At 33.2% G+C, this 21888-nt stretch overlaps 1 long non-coding RNA gene and 1 pseudogene across 2 annotated transcripts in view; one reads left to right on the top strand and one right to left on the bottom strand.

The window, feature by feature from the left end:
• Positions 1–341: 341 nt before the first annotated feature.
• On the bottom strand, positions 342–1214 carry LOC132680562 (protein SET-like; annotated as a pseudogene).
• Positions 1215–1384: 170 nt separating this feature from the next.
• LOC132682002 (uncharacterized) overlaps positions 1385–21888 on the top strand; it is a 309176-nt gene continuing 288672 nt past the window's right edge. For both annotated transcript variants that reach the window (XR_009611385.3, XR_009611384.3), the window contains exon 1: positions 1385–1537. This is a non-coding gene — a long non-coding RNA (uncharacterized LOC132682002). The remainder of the gene's footprint in view (positions 1538–21888) is intronic.

Genomic DNA, 21888 nt, shown 5'->3' with positions numbered 1-21888 from the left:
CCTTCTGTAACCCCAGTTTTTGAGTTTTTTTCTTCCTTTCTTTCTTTCTTTCTTTCTTTTTTGTAATCAAGGGAAAGAAGACAAATACACATTGGTAAATGATAACTGTCCATTTTCACATAGAGAGGCAGTGTGATTTCTGAGCCCAATACACAGAGGAAAGAGAAAAACAGAGTTCTATGCACTACTGTACAGGAGCCTCGTATCCTCCAGATTCCAGCAGAAATAAGGAAGCAGAGGGATTTCTTTTTTCCCATAGAGCAGGGTGGTGTAAATTCCATAGTTTTTAATTGAGACAGGAAGAGATAAAAACGAATTTGGAACAGGAAGGGGTAGAGATTCTATTCCCACTCTATTCTGCTCAAGGTATACCCCACCCCTAAATAAGTAGAGAACCATGATAAAATGGAAAGAAAGGAGACCTCAAAAATAGAGTCACAAGGCACAAGAGAAAGAAGGAATGAAAGAAACAAAAACAATTGTGACTCATTTCTCTCATCATTCATGTCAGAAACTATATTGTAATGGATTTGGCCAAGTAACTCTTTGATGACCACTCCTAACTCATTTGCACCTGCATCAGAATGGTCAGTAAACCAGGGTAAGAAAGGCTCTGGTTCCTCATGCTGTCTCTTCCTGGGTTTATTTTATGTTTGACATGAAAATTTTGGTCAGATCCTTTCCAGATTTCCATTTGATTTCAGCGGACTTTGAACATGGATTACTACTCTCATTCATATGAAATTCTTTGGAGAGAACTTTATTTTGGAAGTAAGGGTTTTCATCAAAACAAAAATCTATTCTGTAACCTGATTTAATATCTCTAAATTCTGTCACTTTTACTCTTGTATAAAAGTGCCTCCCCAAGCAGGCAGACAACATCCAACTTGTGGATGTTGACAAATGCGATTCCCCCCAAATGTGGGATTATGGTGCTTCATTCCAGCCTCTTCTGGGGAAAAAGAAACAAAAAGAAAAGAAAAGAGAAGAGAAGAAAAAAGATTGTCAGAGGCTTTTTATATTTTTGTTCTACTTTCAAAATCTCCTTACTGGCTTGTTCATTAAATCTTTTTCATTTGTATTTCATCAGTATGTTCACTTGCTTTTTACTGTTCTTTTTCGGAGGTCTTTATTCCAGTGTGGCTGGAGCGGAGCTCCTTTTTAGCGACCCTGATGGCGGTGCCTACCTGGTGCTGTTCTTCATGGGGTTTGAGAGAAGTGCAGCAAGGAGGGGACAAGAAGGGAAGGTGAAAAGGGCGGCAGCTTCCCTTAGCCACACTGCCACGCGTGCGATCCGGCCCCGCCTCCTCCCGGGCGCTGGCTGCGCGCGCAACCCTCCCAGCCTGCCCTGCGGCTCAGGGAGGAGCACCGCGTGCCGCTAGCCTGGTTCCTGCTGTTGGAGGTTTGGCGACAAAGTGACAGCTGGCCGGTTTGGCTCCTCCCCTCAGTCCCCGGCGCTCTGGCTCTCCCTGTTTTTCCTCTCCTAGGAACCGCCTCCTCCTCACGGCAGCAGCGAGGGGTCCTGTGTTATCTTAAAGTAGGTGTTATTTCTCTTAATTTTGAAAAATTAAGTGTTTTTATCGGAGTAAGAAAACTTAACATGAGGTCTACCTCTCAACAAATTTTAAAGTGTACAGTACAGTATTGTTAACTATAGGCATAACATTGTGCAGTATAGTTCTAGAACTTATCTTGAATAAGTGAAACATTATAGCCTTTGAACAGCAACTTCCCATAATCCTTCTTCCAGCCCCTAGAAACCACCATTTGTTTGTTTCAGAGTTTGGCTATTTTAATACTTGATACAAATGGAATCATTCCTGATTTGCCTTCCTGTGACTAGCTTATTCCACTTAGCATTATGGCCCATAGGTTCATACATGTTGCTGTAAATGGTGGGATTTCTTTTTTGTGTAAGCCTGAATAATATTTTGCATGCAAATGCCACATTTTCTTTATCCATCAATTCTTCCATGGTATCAAAAGTTCAGAAACAGCACAAAACCAGTGAATCACCAAAATGGAATTTGTTGAAGCTTATTGCGCACACACCAAAAAGATAGTTTGTGAATTGAGAGTACTCAAGCCAAAACATGGAATAAAACTCAGGGGTATGTTGTTATAAAGCAGCTTATATAGTGAGAAGACATTAAATGTTTATTCTTTACAGAGATTGGTTATAATATTGTAATTTCCCAAAATGATAGGTAAATTGGTCAGTAATTACCTTATATTAACCTTGGGAGACAGTGTAAGTTTTGCCCATGATTTCCAGAGGCATAAATAAGAAATGACCCAGGTCAAGCTAGTTTTGCAAAGTAAGTTAAATTGGTTTTATCTGCTCATAGAGTTTTCAAGTTTGTTTTGATTTTAACAGTGGATATTTGGGTTGTTTTCATACCTTGGCTATTGTGAATAATGCTGCAGTGACCATGGGAGTGCGGGACTTGAATTCAATTCTTTTGGATACATACCCAAAAATAGGATTGCTAGAGCAAATGATAGTTCTATTTTTAATTTTTTTCAGGAAGCACCATACTGTTTCCCATGGTGGCTATACCGTTTTATAATCCACCAGCAATATACATGGTTACAAATTTCTCCACATCCTCACCAACACTTGTTATTTTTTTATTTTTGATAATAGCTGGCCTAAGAAATGTAGAATGACATCTCATTATGTTGTTGATTGCCATTTCTCTGATGACTAGTAATATTGAGCTTCTTTTTATATACTTGTTGACCATTTGCATATCTTCTGCAGAGGAATGTCTATTAAGATTCTTTGCTCATTTTTTAATCGGGACGTTTGGCTTGTTTTTGTTGTTTTGGGGGTTTTCTTCTGTTTTTTGTTTGTTTTTGCTATTGAGGTCTTCTTTATGTGTTTTGAACATTAACCCCATATGAGATATATGGTTTGCAAATATTTTCTTCCATTCCATAGGCTGTCTTTTCATTGTGTTTGTGGTTTTCTTTTCTTTGTAGAAGCTTTTTGCTTTCATATAGTTTCATTTGTCTATTTTTGCTTATAACGTCTATTCTTTTAGTGTCATATCCAAGAAATCATTGCCAACAAGACTAATGCCATAAAGTTTTTGCCTATGTTTTCTTATAGAAGTTTTATACTTACAGGTTTAACGTTTAAGTCTATAATCCATTTTAGGGTGTCTGGGTGGCTCAGTCGGTTGAGCATCCGACATCGGCTCAGGTCATGATCTCTTGGCTCATGAGTTCCAGCCCCACATTGGGCTCTGTGCTGACATCTCAGTGCCTGGAGCCTGCTTCGGATTCTGTAGCTCCCTCTTTCTGTGCCCCTTCCCTGCTCACTCACACTCTGCCTCTCTGTCTCTCTGTCAAAAATAAATAAACATTAAAAAAAAAAGTCTTTAGTCCATTTTGAGTTGATTTTTTGTGGATGGTATAAGACACCCAATTTCATTCTTTTACATATGAGTATCCAGTTTTCCAGCACCATTTGTTGAAGAGACTTTCCTTTCTCTCTTATGGGTTCTTGACACTCTTGTCAAAGAAGAATTGACAGAATATGCCTGTCTCTGGAACAGTCCATGAACTTGGGGCATTCTCTATTTATTTGTGTCTTCTTTAATTTCTTTCAGCAATGTTTTATAATTTTCAATTTACAAATCTTTTACATTCATAATTATATTTACACTGAAGTATCTTATTCTTTTCAGTGTTATTGCAGGTAGGATTTTTTCTTAATTAAAAATTTTTTTTTTAGGATTTTATTTTTTATTGTTGAGAGAGAGTGAGCTAGCGAGCAGGTGAAGGACAGAAAGAGAGGGGGAGACAGAATCCAAAGCAGGCTCCAGGCTCTGAGTTGTCAGCACAGAGCCTGATGCGGGGCTTGAACCCACAACTGTGAGATCATGACCTGAGCCAAAGTCAGGACGCTCAACCGACTGCGCCACTCAGGTGCCCCAGATTTTTTTTTAATTTTTAAAAATTTTCGTAATTTTCTAATTTTCAGTTAGTTGATTTTGATGTATAGAAATGTAACTGATTTTTGTATGTTGATACGGAATCCCGTAACTTTACTGAATTCATTTATTGATTCTAACCCTTTTTTTATTGAAGTCTTTAGGGTTTTCTATATACAAAATCATGTCATCTGCAAACAGAGGTAATTTAACTTCTTTCCAAATTAGGTATAATTTATTTATTTCTCTTGCCCAGTTGCTCTAGCTAGGATTTCCAGTACTGTGTGATACAGAATTAGTAAGAAGGGGTATCTTGCTTTGTTCTTGATTTTAGAGAAAAAGCCTTCAAGTTTTCTACATTGAGTATGATGTTAGTTGTAGAGTTTTCATATATGGCCTTTATTATTTTGTTTTAATTTTCTTCCATTCCTAGTTTGTTGAGAGATTTTATAATAAAAGTATTGAATTTTTGTCAAATATTTTTTTTGTATCTTTTGAAACGATCATGTGATTTTTAACCTTCATTCTGTTAATTTGCATTTGCATGTTTGTTAATTTGCATTTTTTGAAGCATCTTCACATCCCAGAGATAAATCCTATTTGATCATGGTGTATGATCCTTACAATAGTGTCAGTGAATTCAGTGTGCTAACATTTTGTTGAGGATTTTTGCATCTATGCTTATAAGGGATGTTGGATTTTGTCGTCCTTTCTTCCTTCCTTCCTTCCTTCCTTCCTTCCTTCCTTCCTTCCTTCCAGTGTCTTTGTCTGGATTTGCTATCAAGGTAAATCTGTCCTCACAAAACGAGTGATAATATTTACTCCTCTTCATTTTTTTGGCCAAGTTTGAGAAGGATTGGCATTAAATCTTCATTGATGTGTTTAGTAGAATGCAGCAGTGAGATTTTTCTTTGTAGGGAGGTTTAACTAGTGTTTCATTCTCCTTACTCATTATTGATCTGCACATTTTTCTTTTTTATTTCTTCACAATTCAGTCTTGGTAGGTTGTGTGTTTCTAGGAATTTATCCATTTCCACTAAGTTGTCCAATTTGTTGGTATACAGTTGTTCATAGCAGTTTCTTGTGATCCTTTTATATTTCTATGGCATCAGTTGTAGTGTCTCTTCTTTTATTTCCAATATCTTTTGAGTTTTCACCCTTTTTTCCCAGTTTGGCCAAAAATTTGTCTATTTTTTAATTTATCTATTTTGTAAGCTTGATATTTTTCTATTTTTCTGTTATCTGTTTTATGTCTGTTCTGTGTAAAATTTTCTTCTATTAGCTTTAGGCTAGTTGTTCTTTTAGTTCTTCAGGTGTAAAGTTAGGTTGTTTATTTGAGTTTTTTTTTTAATGTGGACATTTATCACTGTAAACTTCCCTTTTATACTGCATCTCATACATTTTGATATGTAATGTTTTCATTTGTCTCAAGATTTTTTTCTAATTTGTCTTGTGATTTCTTGTGTGTACTGTTGGTTTTTCAAGAGTGTGTGGTTTAATTTTTACATATTTTGAATTTTCATGTTTTCTTCTGCTGTTGATTTCTAGCTTCATTTAATGGTAGTTGGGAAAAGATTCCTGCTGTGATTTCAATCTTTGTAAATTTGTTAAGACTTTGTTTTTAACCTAACATGTGATCCGTACTGAAGAATGTTCCATGTGTGGTTGAAAGGAATATATATGCCCCTGCCATTTGGGTAGAATGCTCTCTGAGCATATTTGTTAGGTCCATTTGACCTATAATGTTGTTCAAGTTCCCTATCTCCTTATTGGCTTTGTATCTGGATATTCTATGCATTATTGAGGGTAGTGTCTTGAAGTGTCCTATTATTATTGTGTGGCTGTCTCTCTTTTCATTTCTGGTAGTGTCTGCTTTATATATTTAGGCGCTGTGATATTGGGTGCATATATATTTATAATTATAAATAAATTCATCTTCCTGGTGAATTTACCTTTTTATCATTATATAATGTTCTTTGTCTCTTGGGGCAGATTTTGACTTAAAATAATTTTTTTTTTTTCTGATAGAAGTATAGCCACTGCTGCTCTCATTTGTTTGCAGTATTGATGGAATTATTTATAAGTGTTGAATTTAACATATTTCTACCCTTGGGTTTTGGAAAATGTCAAGCTAAGGCAGAAATCACAAGGAAAAAAGATATTAAGTAGATCGAGACAATGTGATAAATTAAGGATTAGAGAGATATCAATTTGAGTGGGATAGGCAAAATAATCACGATGGAAGAGATCATAGGTAGCATACAAGAGAAGAATCCTGCTTCATAGACGAAAGGATAAAACAGCTCAATGGGGAAATGCATTAAAATTCTATTACCATTTTGATTAAAAAGCCTATCTATTTATCTTTTCTTTGGCTATTTACCCTGACATTTAATTTAGCATAAGTTTAAAAAAGTAATACCAATATGGAAACTGACAGCTACTTTTTTGCCTGTGTTATCAGAACCCGAAAAGCTTTGTTGTGAAATATCATGTAGTACCCCCTTGGAGAATTCTGTCTTCATACGGCTTATTTATGTTTGTGCATGCTTTGAGTTACAGATGTTCAGCACACACACATGCACTGAATAAATGCATTATCATAAAACAGCAAAACTATTCTTACTCACAGATAGAATTGACTGCTTGTTGTTACTGGTTTCAGATGGGTACTATGCAAACCTTTGTAATAGCCCCTTTGATAATTTAGTAAACTTACTCATTTGAATACATTAATGTATCCAAGTACTGTTAAAGTATGCTATATTTTCCTGGAGGGAAAGACCTGAGTCCCATCATTGTGGTTTTCTTAGAAATGTCAGCATATTGCTAAATCAATGAGTGCTTATTAAATGAATGAAAAGAAAGAATGAATAAAATTTTAGCTGTGACATGAAAACTTTGCCTTTTGTAATTTTCTTAAACTTTCTAATAATGCATTATTATTTTAAGTGGGTTTTACACTGGAATGATAATCATTTGGCCTGCATAGGAAAAACATAAAAGTACAGTCCAGAGTAGAAGGAAATTAAATATTCATTTCACATCTGTAACATCAGTCATGTTGTCAGACTGTGGTAGTGTTGAAGTGGGTCAAACACATCGCTTCTCGGCCTTTTGGCTAAGATAAGTGAAGTGGGTAAAACAACAGTTTCCTCAGGTATTCTCCAAAATATGTCCACTTTTTTTTTAATGTTTATTTATTTTGAGAGAGAGACAGGGGAGAGGAGCATTAATGGGGGAGGGGCAGAGAAAGAGGGAGAGAGAAAGAATCCCAAGCAGACTGTGTGCTGCTGTCAGCACAGAGCTGGAAGCAGGGCTAGATCCCACGCACTGTGAGATCATGACCTGAGCTGAAATCAAGATCTGGATGCTTAACTGACTGAGCCACCCAGGCATCTCAAAATATGTACACTTTCTAATTTGCTTTTCTACTATCTCTTTTTCCTGTATACTAACCTAGAGCAATATATTCTTGTTGGCTGAATTGGTATTTATAGTTTTGAATAATTTAAGAAACAAAGAGGTGGACTATATGACATTTTAAGCTGCTTCTATATCATATTTCCAAGAATGAAAAAGACAAATTATGGAAATGATAAAGAGAAAATAAAACTTTTAAATATTTTTAGATTTTCATGTAATCTTATATTTTTAGAAAAGAGAAATGAATTTTTATGTTGAAATAAAAGTGCAGTACTATTACAATATTTGAAATAGACCAGATGTTTATTTGGTTGGTTTATTAAAATTTGATTACTCATGGATATTATCACTGATAATTTGGCTTTCTATTCTATGAAAAAAAATTTAATGAACTGCAAAGTTTTCATTGAGCTTTGCAAATTGCTGGGAGTTGGATTCTCTCTAGAGACCTTGTCTTATCACAGCACATCAACTGAAAGTGTAAATATCTAATACACTGAACTGTCTACAACTGCACAGCCTCAGCAGTGTTAGGTCCAGGGCAAATTGTTAGAGAAATGGAGGAAGAATTTAGATAACTTGAATGGGATATCGTTTAGCATAGGACACATCACTCAGTTCACTCAAATATTTTTAAAAATACATTCAACAATAAATATAAAGGGTATATAGTTTTATAATTTCATGTTAACTTATGTTTTAGGAAAGAGAAATAAATTTTATGTTGATAAAACAGCAATGCTATTATAATATTTGAAATAGACCAGACATTTGTTTTGTTGGTTTTATTAAAATATACAAATTTGAGGAAATTACACAACACACTCTTAAAAAATCAGTGCGTTCAAGAAGATATCACAAGGGAAATTAGAAAATAGAGACAAATTAAAATGAGAACACAGCATCCCAAAACTTATGGGACACAGAAAATGCAATGTCAAAGAGGAAACTTACAGCTATAAAACCTCACATTAAAAAAGAAGACAGGTCTTAATTTAAGGTGCCTGGGTGGCTCAGTCAGTTAAGCATCTGACTCTTGGTTTCGACTCAGGTCATGATCTCATGGTTCATGGGTTTGAGCCCCACATCAGGCTTCATTCTGACATTGCGGAGCCTGCTTGGAATTCTCTCTCCTCTCCGCCCCTCCCCTACTTGCTCTGTCTCTCAAAATATGTAAATAAAACTTAAAAAATAAATAAAAAAGACAGGTCTTAAATCAACAAACTATCTTTGTAACTTGTGGAAGTAAAGGAAGAGGAACAAACTAAATACAAAGCTAGATAAAAAGGAGGAAATAATAAAAATTAGAGCAGACTAGGGCCTCCTGGGTGGCTCAGTCGGTTAAGTGTCCTACTTCGGCTCAGGTCATGATCTCATGGTCTGTGAGTTTGAGCCCCGCGTCGGGCTCTGTGCTGACAGCTCAGAGCCTGGAGCCTATTTCAGATTCTGTGTCTCCCTCTCTTTCTGACCCTCCCCCGTTCATGCTCTGTCTCTCTCTGTCTCAAAAATAAATGCTAAAAAAAATTTAAAAAATTACAGCAGACTAAAATAGAGAAAACAATAGAGAGAATCAACAAAACCAAAAATTAGTTCTTCAAAAATATCAACAAAATTGACAGATTGTTACCTAGATTGACAAAAAAAAGAACACTTAAATTACTAAAATCAGAAATGAAAATGGAGACATTAGTATCTATTTTACAAAAATAAAAAAAATATATGAGATTATTTTCAAAAACGGTGCCAACAAATTGTATGACCTTGATGAAATGGAGAAATTTCGGTAAATACAAAAGCAAGAAAGCCTGAGGGCTTACACTTTATTTTAAAGTTAATACAAAGCTATGGTAATCAAAGCATAGTGGTATTGAGCCCAAAATTAACTCTTGCATATGTGGCTAAATGATTTTTGACAAGGGTACCAAGACAACTCAATGGAGAAAGGACAGTCTCTTCAACTGGAGAAAGCTGGATATCCACAGTGTAGAAGAAAAAGGCTGGATCCTTACTTAAAGTTACATACCAAAATTAACTTAAAATGGATCCCAAGCTCTTTTTGTAACACCTAAAACTATAAACGTCTTAGAAGAAAACATAGGGGAAAAGATTCACAGCATTGGATTTAGTAGTGATTTCTTGGATCTGATACCAAAGGCAAAGGCGTGCGTGTGTGCGCGCGCACGCACACACACACACACACACACACACAGACACACATAAATAAATAAATAAATTAATTAATTAATTAATAAAATAATTAGACAAATCAGATTAATGAAAATTTAAACAGATAATATCAACAGAGTAAAAGCCAACCTACAGAATGGGAGGGAGTATTTGCAAAGCAATAATGGGAATATTTGCAGAGAAATAATGGGACAGAATATTTGCAAATTGTATATCTGATATTACTATTCCGAAAATAGAGAAACCCCTAAAACTCAACAACAAAAAACCAAACACCTGCATTAAAAAATGGACAAAGTACTTGACTGTAAATTTCTCTAAAGAAGATATGCAAATACACACTAAGCACATGAAAAGATGTTCAATGTCACTAAATACTACAGAAATGACAATGAAGACTGTAATGAGATACGTCTTCATACCCATTAGGATCGGTACTATGAAAAACAGAAAATAAGAGTTGTCAAGGATTTGGAGGAATTGGAAGTCCTGTGCACTATTTATGAGAATCTAAAATGACACAGCTACTGTGGAAAACATTGGGGTGGCTCCTCAAAAAAGTTAAAAATAAATTTACGGAATGATTAAGTGATCCCACTTGTGGTATATACTCAAAATTTGAAAGCAGGTTGTCAGAGATATCTGCACTTTGATATTTATAGCAGGTGTATCAACTGTAGTTAAAGTGTGGAAGGAAGTCAAGTATCTGTAGGTAAATAGATAAGCAAACTGTGATGTATGCATACAATGGAATATTATTTAGGCTTTAGAAGAAGGAAATTCTGACACACTACAACGTGGAGGAACCTTGAAGACATTAGGAAATAAGTCAATCACAAAAAGACAAATACTGTATGTGTCTACTTATATGAGGTACTTAGTGTAATAAAATCATAGAGCCAGAAAGTAGAATGATGGTTGCCAGAGGCTGAGGAGAAGGGCGAATGGGGAGCCATTGTTTAATTTGTATAGATTTTCAGTTTTTTGAGATGAAAATAGTTTTGGAGATGGATGGTAGTTGATGGTTGTACTATAGTATGAATTTACCTGATATCACTGAATTATACACTTAGAAATGCTTTGATGATGAATTTCATGTTTTTGTATTTTATCACAATTTTTTTTAATTGAAAGAAAAAGATGATTAGGGAAATTTGAATAGGGAATGGTTATTAGGTGAAATCTACAAATTAATCATTGTGTTAGAAGTTTGACAATATTTTGGTTATGTTAGAAAATATTATGTTTTAATGATGAATACTGAAGTATTTAGGAGTGAAATGTCTTGGTATCTTTAATATACTTCAACACAACAATGAAATAAGATAATTGTGACATAATGTCAGCAACTGTTAAATCTAAGTGATGTGTACAGGTATTTATTATACTGTGCTCTCTATTTTTTGTTTAAACATCTCTATAATACAAATTTTAAAAAATATTCCATCATTTGTAGAGTTTATATACTCCATGAGTTTGTCCTTTATGTGTGTGTGTATGTATTATATGTTCATAGAAACAACGTGTTCAGAAATAAAACATGAGAGAAGTAAATACTATTTCTTATCACTCAAAGACAATTCTTGCTAATACTTTAACATATATCTTTAAATTTTTTTCTATGCTTATTTCATTTGGTTATGAACAAAACAATTTTTTTGTGGTAAACTCTTTGTAAATATCATTAAAATGTTCCATTAAACTTCCTTGTAATTATTTTCTGGTATATAGATAGAGAAACTCCCTGGAGTGGGATTGTTGGCTTAAAGAGTATGCATATTTGTAACTGTAATTGATGCTACCAGGTATATTCCTAAGAATGTTATAACACTACATGTATTAGTTCTTGATTTTTAAGGATGCGAATATTACATATTCTTGGTATTCAGACCCATGATTTGCAGTGAAATCTTTTCAGTGTACATAAGACACTAGTGTTTCTGCCTGTAACAGATGCTGTTGCATTGCCCAGATGCCATTTACTGGGCCTGGACACTAATTTCCCAGCAGTAATAGCTGTTGCCTGTTAGTAGCTCACATCTGCACCCTACTGTGGAGGACGGTGTTGGGCTGATAAGAACTATATTACTCAGAGATGCTTGAAAGATAGACTCTCTGGCAACCTTCATGGGTTATGGGCCGCAGTGGTCAATGACCAACCCAAAAGGTGATAGCTGTGCCAAACACGATTTTCTGGATATGATGGCTTTACGTAATTCACATAGGAGTATTGTCCCTAGATTTAGGGTGATGCTGGATATCTCCTAAAGTCACATTTTTGTTTAATTCAGGGTGGGTGAACTTTACCTCTATAGAGAAAAATAGTAAATATTTTAGGCTCTTTAAGCTATGTGATCTCAAGCTACAGGTATTATAACATTGTAATAGTGGCATAGAAACAGACATACAGAGCAGTGGAATAGAATAGAGATCCCAGAAATAAACTCATACCTATATGGTCAATTGATCTTCAATAAAGTTGTCATGGGGAAAGGATAGTTTCTTCAAAAAATGATGCTGGGAAAACTGGATATCCACATGCAAAAAAATGAAATTGAATCCTTAAATAGCAAACCTAAAATTGAACCCCCCAGAAGAAAACATTGGAACATAGGCAGAAGCTTTATGATACTGTTCTTGACACAGATTTTTTGGATAAAATACCAAATGAAAGATAAAAAAGGCAAAAATAGACAGTGGAACTACATTAAAGTAAAAAGCTTCTGCACTGAAAAGGGAACAGTCAACCTATGGAAAGACAACCTATGCAATGGGAGAAATTCTTTGCAAACCATATGAATTGCAAACCATACCACAAGTGTCCGAAATATTTATGGAAGCCAATGGCAAAAAAAGCAAATAACCTGATTAAAACATGAGGAAAGGAGTGGAATAGACATTTTTTTTTCTAAAGAAGACATATGAATAGCTAGCAGGTATATGAACAAAAAGCTCAGCATAACTAATTGTCAGGAAAATACAAATTAAAGCCACCATAAGATATTATCTTTCACCTGTTAGGATGGCTTTTACCAAAGCAAATAAAAAAAATAATAATAATAAGTGTTACGATCTGAAGAAATTGGAACCTTTACATACTCTTGATGAGAATGTCACATGGTGCAGCTGCCATGGAAATCTGTGTGGAAGTTCCTGAAAAAATAAAAAATAGAACTACCATGTGATCTAGTAATTCCATTGCGAAGTACATATCCAAAGGAATTAAAACCAGAATCTGGAAGATACATCTGCATTTCTGTGTTCACTGCAGCATTTTTCACAACAGCCCAGATATGGAAACAATCTGAATGTCTGTAGCAAACTAGTAGATACAGAAAATTTGACACGCACATGCACACTCATGTACACACAATGGAATCATATTTACCTTTGAAAAGTAAGGAAATCCTACCATTTTCAATAACATAGATGAACCTGTAGGATGTTATTCTACATAAAATAATTTGGCTATAGAAGGACAAGTACTGTATGACTCCACTCAGATGAGGGATCTGAAATAGTCAAACCCAGAAACAGAAGGTAGACTGATGCCAGGGAGGAGACAAAGATAGAGGAGTTTTTCAATAGTGATAGTTTTAACAGAGGTGGAATTTTTTTTTTCTACATTTCATTTATAAATCTCTTATTTTCCAGTGTGAGCAGCCACATGTTCAAATAAGCAAACATTATTTATTTGGTTGCCTTGGATTTATATTTTAAAATGTATGTGTTTTTTCCTGTTATATTGAGGCATGTAATGAGATGACAGTTGCTATTCACAAAAAGATAGACTGAAGTCTGGAAGACATCACTACCTCTTCCATGAGTTGTTAATGTAGCATGAGAATGTACATACAGTTTAGTGAAATGCCATTCCATATATCTTGTATATCCTATACACACATATCATAGTTTTGTGAGATTAGTTTAGCTCAGCAAACCAGCAGTTTTCCTTTAAAAAATGTTGAACATAGCTGCTAAGGTAAATTAATATTCTTTGCTAGTTATAAGATTTTGGCAGCAAGTAGTAGGTTATTTGACCAACAGTGGCTCCCTTACTCAAGATATTCCATTATTTCACATTACAAAATATCTGGAGGAAGGGAGCTTGTCTCATGTTTATAATACGGCTGCTGCAGCTCAAGTCATCATGTCACACATTCCATCTTGAAGGTCTAGGCAAAAGTGGATTTTTCTTTTCATATAAAACTAGTCTTATGTTTTTTCATCTTTTTATCTTAAATGAAATATGTTCCAGAATTTTTCTATAGAATTATTCTTAGGACTCATCTAACTTGGTCACACATATCCTATCACTTGTGATTAAAATACATCAAAAGATAGTGGACTAAAAAGATGGGTTCAGAGTGAAAATGCCTCTTCCTCATTTAGAAGAAAAGGTTAACATGTTATTTTAAATATTAAATTGAAAACGAAAGGTCTAGAGTAAAATTGAGACAGGCATTTTTATAGTTAATAAATTTTGAATCCAGAGACTTAATCATTCTTCCCACCTACATCCCCCAAAGACTTTAATCCTAGTGTCAGGTAAATATAAATAGTTAATTATACATCTAAAACTTTCAGAAATATTTCTATTTAACATCACAATTTATTAGGATAAATGATTTTGATGTCATTTTATTGCTACATGGCAATATATTGAATTGTTAAATACAGAGGTAAGCAGATTGACGAAAGTCTTCCAACTTAAACATTAATGAAAATTAGAGAATAAGGCATGGACTCTAATTCCTTAATATAATCCTATATAATTCATGAATAAATAAAGCTCAACAATGGCTTTTTGAGGCAGACCTAAGTTCATTAAAATATTCTCTTATAAAACAATATCTGTGCCAAGGCACATATCAGGGATTAGCTTTAGTTAAGGCAATTTCCCAAAGAGTTGTTTGCTTTCCTTCACAATATTTTATATTTTAATAGAAGCACATTGCAGACAGAGACTGAGTCAGAGAAATTTCAGTAACTTAAAGTCACAAACTAATGGGTAGTAGAGATGATGTTAAAATCTAGGCATGACTCACTCACTCTTTTCTGAGTTTAAATTAGAATCTTCTCTTTTATCAGTATATTAACAATAAAAGTTGTTTTGTTATTAACTCTAAAGGAAAAAAACCAGAGATATCTATCTTATCTTTTAAATCACCATTTCCCCCCCTAACGTCTCAAAATCTTCAGAGAGTGCTTGATGTTTTAAAACAGTGGTTTTTAAATAATGTTTTTAGGGCTAGCAGCCTCAGTATTACCTATAAGAATATTAGAAATGTAGATTCATGGCCCCCAACTTGCCATACTGCAACCTGAGTTATCTGGGGGTGAGTCAAGAAATTCTTGTAACAAGTTCTCCATATGATTCTTAGGCATTGTAGAATCTGAGAACCACCATTTTAGTGTGTATGTTTTTAAGTAAATTTTATACAGACTCAACAATATTTTTAAGCTAATTTTAATTTTGGTTCCTTAATGAAGATTTATAAGTATTAGTTTGGATTTATTCTTCAGCATACAGTGAAATTCATCTTCTATCATGAGACAATTAAAAAATGTTTATTATTTCTGTTGGTAGTTTAGAGAATGGAATAAAATAATGCCAAGAAATTAGATTAACTCAAGAACTCCTCGATTGGCAGTAATTTTCATATATCATGAAAAATTAGAACAAAATTTACTCTTATACAATTATTATACAGATATATGTGTTTGTATATAAGACATATATCCACTATTTGATATATATATATACTCCTTTATTAAATCTAAAACAGTAATGATTGGCTTATGGAGAATTCTGTGTTTACAAATTTTTTTGGTTTGATTGCAATGTATTTAGGATTAACATTTTACCTTTGATGGCCTTTGTGGTCTGATTAGATAAAATTTCTTTGTTTTGCTATTTCTTACACATTTAAAAATGCTACAAGATATGCAAAATTAGTGTTCTTTTACATGATTGCTAACAAAGTTATTTGTGTTATAATGACTATGACTATTAAAGCATAAGGAACTTAGAGAAAAATCTACTCTATTTTAATAATTTATAGATAAGGTAATTTCAACTTCATTGAGTTTTAATTATTTTCTCAGATATCTTGAAGCGTTTAATCACATTGACTACACTATAAGTTCTCTTGTAAAAGAAATCATTTTACACTCAGCTTCACTGGGGGACTAGGGTCTTTAAGGAAAAGCAGTGTTTATGTGTGCATTTACAGCTTGGGGCTCAGGTTGGTTGTCTGAATGCAGGAAGTTTGCAATGTGTTAAGTCTGGACTGATTTTGATCCATGAATTGACTTGTGGAGAAATGCTGAGTTGAAATGAGTAAAAATAAATTAGTATAGGCCACCTTTTTTTTCCCCTCCCATGAATAAATGCTGCAAAAAGCCTGATTGAGGGAGATATATGGGGGTATGGGAGGATAAGGAGAGAAGGAAAGAGAAGCAAAAATACACGAAGAAGCTCATTAATGGAAAAATAGAGCACAGATTCAAGAATTTAACCACAAGTGCATTAACTATAGAAATTGACTTAGATCTTGAATGACCTCCTAGCTTAAATACTAATTAGAATTTTATTTAGGAAAATTCCTGCTATTCATAATACAGTTCTATAAGCTCACTCACACCATACCACCATTACTTTATCAAGTCTCAGTGGTTCTGTGTCTTTTAATGAAAGGATTCTAAAATGCATATCCTACAGATTAAGGTAGGAATAAGTCACAAATCTACTAGTTATTCTATAACTGGATATACTTAATTTCGTATCCATTACAAGGACTGTTAATACGACAAGATGTGTAAATATTTAGACAGTCGTTTTTCTAGGGAGAAGAGCCATATATTTTATTACAATGACAAATATTAATGACTAATATAAAACACGTTATCTGAAGGCTATTTATCCAATTTTGTATCAGCATGTCTCAGATTCTGTTTCATGGATGTCCAAACTCAGAATTCTTTGTACTGCTTGCTTAGAATGTAGGTTTATGGCTTAATCTCCTATTTAATGGGTCATGGTCTGGACAGATGAGGCTGAAATCTGTAACTTCATAAACTCTTTGTATATTTTTAGGCACAAAATATCTTGAATACCACATGAGAATAAAGTGAATTTTTCTATATGTATATCATCAGCATCAACCTTGTGACAACAGAATATTTTTGTTTTGTCAGTTATGCTAAGAACACTTATGAGATCTATCCTCTTAAATTTTTTTAATCCTCTTAAATTTTTAAATGTACAATAATGTATTTTTAACTCTTTGGCACAATGTTGTACAACAGCTCTCTAGAACTCACTCATCTCACATAGCTAACACTTTATACCCGTTGAACAGAAGCATCTCATGAGTTTGAGGTCAGTGTGATACTCATTCAGTGCTAACGTGTTTTTGTGAAGCAATCTGTGTCAGACAGAAGTCACTAACAATTTCGTTTATATTTGACAGGGTAGAAACCTAGTCAAACCCATGTTAACACCCATAAATTTGGTATTGATTGGTGCCGATTGTGTGAATAAATGATCCTTAAAGAACTCAATCATATAAGAAGTAGAGCTCCACAGTGCTTATCTGTCTTTCATTTACAATGTCCAGAATGCCACTAGGGACATACCAGGACACATTTTGCTTGGATACTTAGTGTAATAATTTTCCTTAGAAACTCACTCTGGTTTAGAAAATGTAGCTGACCCAATGCTTGATTGTATATAGGTATGAAAGAGGTTTCTTTGATACTAATTGATATCAAGCAGCTTGGAATAAGGGATATGAGCTGGTGACAAAAATATAATAGAACATATAGACTATTGTAAAAGTGAACTGGGGACTGTTTTATGTACGTGTAGCAAAAAGTGGCTTCATTCATCACTGTATATATGAAACTATCTGTAAAATATTTGCTAGTTGATTATTTTTAACTGATTATTTGTTTTCGTAAGCTTGTGTTCCTTGAAAAACTAATGATAATTAAGAAAATCAATAAGAAATAACATTTTTACTTGTAATACTTTGTATTATCTTTGCCCTTATAATTTATGCAACATTAACTTCAGTCACATTTTAGAATGTTTTATTTACAGATAAGCTTGAATAGACTAATTCATAAAAAAAAAACCTCTTTATTCCTTATAATTGTAAGCTCATGTGTAACTTATCTTTGAGAGGCACTATAAATTCCCACTTGTGATAGCAACATTGTGTTTTAAATATGTGAAGTGGCTGATACTTTTATTTTGTGAATTTTAAGGCAACTATTCTCTCCATCACCTAAAATGTATCTCACTGTACTCTAAATGCGTGAAGTTTTCAATTGCATACCTTCTTTAATAATAATAAAATAACCCTGATAGCTCCCCTGAAAAGTAAATATGTAAAATATGGAACAAACATGTATCTAAATTTTTGAAGGATTGTAGGAAAGCATCTCTTGAGTTCATATCGTGTTAATGGAAAGAAAAACAATGATATCCTGGAAATGGACACTGTATGGAATAAAGGAGTGATTCCGGTTTCAAATACTGAACTCTTGAGTGTACTTCAAATACTCAGCATTAATTACCCTATACATTAAATAAGAGTAAGAATAGGACCTCTTGGAATTGTTCTAATTATACAATTCAGAATAAATAATATGAATTACTGATGCCTAATAGCTGTTCAATTTTGCCACTTTCAGGAGTATCATTTATATCAAGGTTTAGCAACCTTCTTCTGAAAGGATTAGGTAACAGATATCTTTGATTTTGTGTGCCATATGCTGTCTTCACAACTCTGACCATTCATACAGAAAAGCAGGGTTGGCCAAAATGTAATTGAATGAGTCTGACTGTGTTTTAGTAAAACTTTATTTACAAAAACCAGTATTAGGCCAGATTTGACTTGTGGCCTTTAGTTTGTTGACATCCAAACTACAGATTAAAGTGATAACCTTTTGGTAAATTGGTATTAATGGAAAATGAATACTAGGGAGTTGGTATTAACTTTTAACAAAATCTCTAGTAGCTCTTGCATGCCAAGAGTTTGGATCTCTCTCATGAAATAATTTCTATCATAAATAATTTTTTCACTGCTAGCATAGTCATAAAACTTGTATATTTAATGAAGCAGGAATAAGCATTAAAACACTGAAGAAATATACATATTTCTATATCTATTTATGTTTTATATGTGCATCATTATAATTAAATAATATGTTGTATTATACTAAGTAATGTGAGATAATTACATATTGTATTATTTTATACATATGTATAAATACATATTGTATTTATATAATCATAAGTTATATGTTTTATATATGATTATATGTGTGTGTGTGTGTGTGTGTGTAAAAGAAAAGTTGAATGTGATGATCAGAATCTTAAACTCAGTAAATTGGAATGGTAATACATATTTATTATTAAACAATATATTGACAATATAAAAACAAATACATGGTTAATATAACTAATTGTGTAGGTAGAGGAAAAGGGAGGTATCACTTGAAAGAGCATTTATGAAAAAATACATATAGTCTGATATAATTGCTAAAATAATGAATTTTTAATTAGGACTAAATAAAGAATATTAGAAGACCTGCTCTCTAATTTGGGTTCTGCTGCTTGAGCCAACATTTCATTCATCTGAGACAGTTTCCTTATCTATAAAACTAACTTGAGATACCTGCTTCATTATGCATTAACGGGTATCTCACTTTTTCTTTTTATGTAGCAAACATTTATCTTGATCAAAACTCATGGTTATTTCTACCTATCTGATTAGGACAAATATAAAATTTACATATTGGTTTCTTGATTATAGCTCTTCATGTACATCTCAGACCTGTATACTTGTTCATATATAACATCAATGTGTTATAATTTTCAGTGTATAGGTGTTTCACCTCATTGGTTAAGTTTATACCTAAGTTTTTATTCTTTTTGATACTATGGTAAATGAGAGTTTGCTTTATTTCTTTTAGATAGAAACATAACTGATTTTTGTATGTTGGTTTTGTATCCTGCAACTTTACTGAATTCATTTATTCCAGCAGTCTTTTGGTGTAGTCTTTAGGTTTTATTCTATATAAGATCATATCATCTGAAAATAGAGACAAATTTACTTGCTCATTTTAAAATTAGATGTCCTCTATTTCTTGTTTGCCTAATTGCTCTGGCTCAGATATTCAATCCTGTGTTGAATATATTGGTGGGAGTTTGCATCTTTGTCATATTCCAGATCTTAAAGAAGCAGCTTTTGACTTTCACCATTGTGTATGATGTTAGCTGTGGACTTGTCATATATGACCTTTATTACATTGAGCTACATTGCTTCTGTGCCCAATTTATTGAGAGTTTTTAATCATAAAACTGTGTTGGATTTTATCAAATGCTTTTCGTGCATCTGCTGAAATGATCTTATGATTTTTGTCTTTTATTAATGTACTGTATCACATTGATTGAATTGCATATATTCAACTATCCTTGTATCCCTGGGAAACATCCCATTTAATGATGAGGTGCAATTTTTTTAATGTGCCATTGAATTTTGTTTGAGAATTTTGCATTTATATTTTATTGATAATTTTGTTGACAATATATTCATCAGGAATATTGGCCTGTAGTTTACTCTTCTTGTAGTGTCCTTAACTGGGTTTGATGTCAAGGTAATGCTGGCCTCATAAAATGAGCTTGAGAGTGTTCCTTTTCCTTCAGTTTTTTAGAAGAGTTTAGGATTGGTATTCTTATTTAAATGTTTGGTAAAATTCATCAGTGAAACCATCTGGTCCTGGGTTCTTTGGTGTTGTTGGAAGATTTGTTTTTAATTACTGCTTTAACATCCTTACTTATAATTGGTTTGTTCATATTTAGTTTTTTCATGATTCAGTCCTCATAAATTGTATGTTTCTAAGAATGTATCCATTTCTTGTAGATTTGTAGATTGTCTAATTGTTGGTATATAATTGTTAGTATTTGTTTGATGGTTTCTTTCCACTGTGCAGGAGTTTTCTTTTCTTTTTTTTTAATATAGTCCCATTTACTTATTTCAGTTTGTTCCCTTGTCTTTTGAATCAAATCCAAAAATATATCACTCAGACCAATGCAAAGGAGCTCATCACCTATGTATTCTTAGAGGAGTTTTATGCTTTCAGGTCTTACATTGAAGTCTTTAATCCATTTTTAACTAATTTTTGTATATGGTGTAAGATAATGGTCCAGGTTCATTCTTTTGCATTTATTGCATTCAATGCATTCAACACCATTTATTGAAGAGATTGTCTTTTCTCCATTGTATATTCTTGCCTCCTTTGTCATAGATTAACCGACCGTATATATGTATGGGTTTATTTCAGGGCTCTCTATTCTGTTCTTTTGATCTGTATATCTGTTTATTTTGCCAGTATCCTACTGTTTTGATTACTATAGCTTTGTAATATAGTTTGAAATCAGGGAGCATGATACTTCTGGCTTTGTTCTTCTTGATGTTGTTTTGGCTATTCAGGGTCTTTTGCAGTTCCTTGCACATTTTAGAACAATTGATTCTAGTTCTGTGAAAAATGCCATTGGATTTTTGATAGGGATTGTATTAAATATTTAGATTACTTTGGGTAATATGTACATTTTGACAATATTACTTCTTCCATTCCATGAAATGAAATATTTTCCATTATTTGTGTCTTTTCAATTTCTTTCATCAGTGTCTTAGAGTTTTCAGAGTACATGCTTTTCACCTCCTTGATTAAATTCATTCTTAGGCATTTTATATATTTTTTGATACAAATGTAAGTGGGATTTTTTTTAATTTCTCATATAGTTTGTTATTAGTGTTTAAAAATGCAACATATTTTTGTATATTTTGTATCTTGTAACTTTACAGTATTCATTTATTCTAACAGTTTTTTTTTTCTTTTTCTGCTGAGTCTTTAAGGCTTTCTGTATGTAGTAGCAGGTTATTGACTACTAGTGACAGTTTTACTTTTTTCCGATTTGGATGCCTTTTATTTATTTTTCTTGCCCAATGGCTCTGATTAGGATTTTTCAATACTACATTGAATAAAAGTGGGTATGGGCATACTTGTCTCATTCCTGATATTAAAGGTGAAGCTTTCAGCTTTTTACAGCTGAGTATGATAGCTGTGCATTTGTCATATATGGCCTTTATTAGGTTGAAGTATGTTCCCTGTATACCTACTTTATTGAGGGTTTTTGTTATAAATGGTTGTTACGTTTTGTCGAGTACTTTTTTCAGTAGCATTCTGTTTATTCTCTCTCTTTTGGTAGTTTTTCCAGTTTTCTTATTGAAATTTATTTCTACCATTGTTATTGGAA

The sequence above is a fragment of the Panthera onca genome, chromosome A1, assembly GCF_046562875.1.
Source record: "Panthera onca isolate mPanOnc1 chromosome A1, mPanOnc1 haplotype 2, whole genome shotgun sequence".
Classification (NCBI taxonomy): Eukaryota; Metazoa; Chordata; class Mammalia; order Carnivora; family Felidae; genus Panthera; species Panthera onca.
The sequence above is the reverse complement of the archived record's forward strand: the minus strand, read 5'-3'. Positions and strand labels throughout refer to the sequence as shown.